Genomic DNA, 6,000 nt, shown 5'->3' on the forward strand with positions numbered 1-6,000 from the left:
TCTGGTAAGTTTCTTTACATAAAATATTGGAAATCTCATTTCAAATACTTTTGCTCTGAACTGACATCTAATGTTTGTACAAATGTACAGATTATTACGCCACATTAAGAGAGTTCACTTCATTGTTTATGTTTTAATAAATAACAATGAAGCACTAACTAGAAGTGGTTTGTAATACTTGTTTGCTGAATTTCTTGATTTTGCAAACAATAGCTTTCGAAATGTCGTTTTTAGCGACATCAAACATAACCTACACCTACACTCCAATCGAAAATGCTACTTAATTTGTCTCGTAATGGTAGTTTGTGTATATTAACACTCGAAGAAATTTCTGTACCTTAATTTATTTCTACATGTACATACGTGTGTGTTATATATCAAACAGAAGGTGATTATATCAAATGGTATATAAACACACAAAGTTCTGTTTCTATTTTATTAATATTAATAAAAATTATGAATTAATTGATAATAAGTACATTTATTAATAAACTCTGAAAAACATTACTTGTTATCACCCTAATTAAACTTGTTATACGGTGGTACGTCGGTTCTCGAACGACTCCTTTCTCGAACAATTCGGTTTTCGAACATACTGTTTGAGAAAAAGATGTCTCGGTTGTCGAACATAAACTCGGTTCCCGAACCAAGCTGTCGTGGCCCGAACCCCCGAAATAATCCGACTGATGACCCAAACGACCCTTTGACCATTTTCGGTCCACGCCAAACTTGCCCAAAACATTTTACCGCACCTATCGCTTAGTCCACACCCCCGCTAAAATCTGCTGTGAACGTTTTCGTTTTGTTTTTTGTTGTTGTTGTTGTTGTTTTTTCTAAATATTCTGATTAAATAAGCCACCATGGGGTCAAAGAAGAATATTAAAAGCAGCAAACCAAAAAGAAAAGTTGTTAGAGCCACAATAGAGGTGAAAAAAGATCTTATAGCGAAGTATGAGAGTGGTGTTTGCGTGTCTGATCTTGCTACATAGTTTGGTATGACGAAGTCTACAGTCTGCACCATACTGAAAAATAAAGAGGTCATCAAAGGAGCTGATGTTGCAAAAGGAGTGACAGTGCTTACGAAACAAAGATCACAAACAATGGAAGAAGTAGAAAAACTGTTGCTGATTTGAGTAAACAAAAAACAGTTAGCTGGTGATAGCATTTCTGAGACCATCATTTGTGAGAAAGCAAAGCAGTTGCATGCTGACCTCCTGAAAAACACCCCTGGAACGAGTGATGATACAAGCGATGCCTTTAAGGCTAGCAGGGGTGTTTTGAAAAATTTAGGAAGAGGAGTGGCATACATAGTGTGGTGAGAATGGGGAGGGTGTCAGTTCTAACAAAGACGCTGCTGATAAATTTGTTAGGGAATTTAAGGACTATTTAAAAGCTTAGGGTTTTATTCTCCAACAAGTGTTCAACTGTAATGAGACAGGTCTCTTTTGGAAGAAAATGCCAAAGAGGACCTACATCACCAAGTAGGAGAAGTCACTGCTAGGACACAAGCCAATGAAGGACAGGCTAACTTTATTGTTGTGTAGTAACTTAAGCCTTTGCTTGTGTACCATTCTGAGAAACCGTGGGTTTTTAAGAAAAATAATGTCTTGAAAAGTAAACTAAATGTCATGTGGAGGGCTAATAGTAAAGCATGGGTAACCAGGCAATTCTTTTATGGAGTGGGTCCATGAAGTGTTTGCCCCAAGTGTAAAGAATTACCTCACGAAAAAACAGTTGCCACTGAAGGCCCTTCTTGTGATGGACAATGCACCTGCTCACCCACCAGGCTTGGAGGACGGGTTGGTGGAGGAGTACAGTTTCATTGCGGTGAAGCTTTTGGCCCCTAACACGACTCCTCTCATTCAGCCCATGGACCAGCAGGTCATATCGAACTTTAAGAAACTCTACACCAAAGCACTGTTTCTAAGGTGCTTTGAAGTGACCTCTGACACAGAGTTAACCTTCAGAGAGTACTGGAAAAATCACTTTAATATCCTCCATTGTTTGAGGATCATAGACAAAGCCTAGAGAGAAGTGTCTTTGAGGACCATGAACTCAGCCTGGAAGAAATTGTGGCCAGACTCAGTAGCAGATAGAGACTTTGAAGGCTTTAAGGCTGAGCCTGTTGTCGAGGATATTGTCTCACTAGACAAGTGTATTGGCTTGAATGTGAGTGGTGATGATGTGGAGGAGTTGGTGAAAGACCACAACACTGAGCTCACCACGGATGAACTCCAAGACCTTCAGAAGGAGCAGCAACAGAGAAAGTGTCTTCAGATGAGGAGGAGGGAAGAGAGGATGTTCCTAGTTTACTAATCAAGGAAATGTGTGGAAAATGGGGAGAGTTACAAAGTTTTGTGGAAAAATTTCACCCTGATAAAGCTGTAGAAAACCGCAGCATAAACCTTTTCAATGACAATGCCATGTCTTACTTCAGAAACATTTTAAAATGCAGGCAGAAACAAACCTCATTAGACAAGTTTTTAGTGAGAAATAGGTCCAGTGAGTCTCAAGCAGGTTGTAGCGGTGCAAAGACACAGAAAAGAGAAAGAGCCCCTGACAACTTTATGGAAGGTGACTCCCCTTCCAAACAATAATAACCCTTCTACTCTCCATATTCCTAACCACCTTTTACTTACGCCATCAGCTCTCCTCAGCACATGTAATGTGCAGTTAAATTTTCATTTATTGTTTTTTTTTACTGTATTTATAGTTTTTGTGGTTGACTTTATGCATGTAAGTATTATTGTACAGGTATAAATAAGCAATATTTTTACTTAAAATGCTTCATAATGCGTAACTTTTGGAGGTCTGTAACGGATTAATTTAATTTACAGTTTTTCTTACGAGAAAAATTGATTCGGTTTTCGAATAGCCATCTGGAACGGATTACGTTCGAGAACTGAGGTAACACTGTATTTCCATTATGCTTTTAAATGTTCTCACAACGTAATACAATTTTTAGTATCTGTGTATTTTCATTTGGTAAAAGTTTAAATATTTACCAGTAGTGTCAGAGACACATTTAGTAAACAAGTCTCAAACTAATAAAAAATATATTTATTTTTACACAATCTATATGTATACACCACTGGTTTTAGAAGCTCTTATATTTGTATGGCAGAGCACTTCATACGTATATAAGTCACACTCTAATTTTGTTATTACTTCTTTTTCTAAAATATGCCTTGGAATATAAATTTACGTATCGTCTGAAATGAATAATTGTTTTCACCTGATTAATCTGCTATGGCAAAATGCTGAAAACTTCTGATAGCACTGGGACAACTTTCACCTATCTTGAAGAAGTAATGGTCGTTTGATGTGAAGCACTCTACATACTTTTGTCTCACAGAGTTTATTTTGTTAATCTGGGTACCTGTTTCATACAGAAACTGTTGTTCTATAACTTGACTAGAACTTCATTATTACTGTGGCCAGCAGAGCTGTGAATGATCTGACACTTTCCGATGACTTTGAGTGTTCTTTCATTATCCAATTATTGGATCTCTTGACAATACAATTAATTTCCGGGGTTCTTTCATTTGTGTCATGGTTATTATTTGCATTCTGCGTTTTTCACCAACTATATCTTGTTATGTATTATAACAAAACAAATTCATTTATACTTCAGCTTGTAGTTAAAGGTGTTCATATTATAATGAACTAAAAAACAAAGATTAAAGATTACACATAATTAGCAGAATTTGAAGATCTTAACCGAAATCCTTTGCTACCTAGACATCCATTTTTACTTTTAATTGTTGGTCCATTGTTGTGGGAAAACAAATTTGTTATTAAATCTAATCTACGATCAGTTAAATTTCGATAATCTATACTTATGTGTAAAAGATATAGGAAAGCCCAACTATTTAAAATTACAGGAGGAATTTACAGCCTTTAATGATATCAAATTTATTGAACATCAGAAAGAGAAATTTATGGAATTATAAACACGATTTAAAAAGAAAACACTGTTCTCTAATAATTTGGAAGATGTTATAGATGTTGATAGCTTAGATCCAGTGAATGGCCAAGTGTGTTAAGGCGTTCGACTCGTAATCAGAGGGTCGCGGGTTCGAATCCCGGTCGCAACAAACATGCTCGCCATCCCAGCCGTACGGACGTTATTATGTGACGGTAAATCCCACTATTCGTTGGTAAAAGAGCAGCCCAAGAGTTGGTGTTGGGTGGTGATGACTAGTTGCCTTCCCTCTAGTCTTAAACTGCTAAATTAGGGACGGCTAGCACAGATAGCCCTCGAGTAGCTTTGCGCGAAATTCAAAAAACTAAATCCAGTGAATAAAAAGAATGTTTTTGATTTTTGTATAGTGTAAATAAAACAAGTAAAATAGCTGACTTTTTCATCAGAGGATTTGGTTGTTTGTTTGTTTGTTTTGAATTTCGAGTAGCTTTTAATTTTGCGCAAAGCTACTCAAAAGACAAGAGGGAAGGCAGCTAGTCATCACCACCCACTGCCAACTCTTGGGCTACTCTTTTACCAACGAATAGTGGGATTTAACGTCACATTATAACGCCCCCACGGCTGAAAGGGCGAGCATGTTTGGCGCGACTTCATCAGAGGAAGAAAACGAATCAGTAACTCATTTATCACAGGTTTATTATTCAATTCTAATTGATATCAAAAGGAACTATAAGTATTTCATGTTTTTCAAACATTTCAGAGAAATAACACGTTAGAAAAATTGATGGAATTAAGTGTATTGATGAATTGAAACGAATATATAAACAAACTATTAAACAAGAATAAGATTTTTTATCATTAGTTCTTAATTCTCCAAAAATGAGATAAAGTAAGAATTTCAACCATTAGAAACAAATGGAGAAGTACTTAAAGAATATATTATTTGTATATCTGAAAAATTATGACTTCTATTGTGATGTTAATATTCAGTGTTTCCGGTTTGACAGCATTAAATTTATCAAACAGACGATTTCATAAAGTTTCTGATAGGTATTGTAACACCTTTACCGTTATACGTTTAATGGCCTAGCGCGTAAGGCGTGCGACTCGTAATCCGAGGGTCGCGGGTTCGCGCCCGCGTCGCGCTAAACATGCTCGCCCTCCCAGCCGTGGGGGTGTATAATGTGACGGTCAATCCCACTATTCGTTGGTAAAAGAGTAGCCCAAGAGTTGGCGGTGGGTGGTGATGACTAGCTGCCTTCCCTCTAGTCTTACACTGCTAAATTAGGGACGGCTAGCACAGATAGCCCTCGAGTAGCTTTGTGCGAAATTCCCAAACAAACAAAGTTATACGTTTATTTTAATAACTACGTTTGTTTAAGTATAGTTTTTTATGCATGTGAGATGTATTGTTGGTGTGTATTGCCCACGTCGCATCTGTGATTCGTACGCAAAACAACTCGCTGAGAGACGGGAATAGAATATTATTTGTCAACTAACTACAGCAAGTACATTATAGGCCTTGGAAGTTATAATTGTGTTTAATGCTTATTAATCGGAAACCTACAGAATTTGACCAGGAACGTTTATAGATTCGATCATTACAAACCATTCAACTTCAGTGAATTAGTATTTCTACAAGGACATCTTGTTCGGTAACAAGTGAGCTTGTAACCTGTATGAGGCCACCGAAGCTAAGTAGCTTAAGTGAGGTGTGGCAGTATCAATTCTGAATTAATTTGCTCGTCATCGACTTAGACTGTCGATAAAATATTCAGTTCTAGACCAGATATAAAACTCAGTATTGTCTGTAAGTTTGTAAAACTGTCGTATATAAATCATTATTTGTAATACCCGTTATTATTTATTGTTGTTTGCGTATTAAATTATACTTGTGTATAGAAAGAAAAGTGTGTATCAGTTTTGTTAGCAAATATAATACATTTCATAAATATCGAAATCAAAATTTCCATTGATTTGAAATCGTAATACGTAACGTACGTAACGTAATCAGTCAGAGACTCATCAGAGATAAATTATAATACGTAACAATAGGAATGAAAGAGAAATATTTG

This window comes from Tachypleus tridentatus, chromosome 12, assembly GCF_004210375.1.
Source record: "Tachypleus tridentatus isolate NWPU-2018 chromosome 12, ASM421037v1, whole genome shotgun sequence".
Classification (NCBI taxonomy): Eukaryota; Metazoa; Arthropoda; class Merostomata; order Xiphosura; family Limulidae; genus Tachypleus; species Tachypleus tridentatus.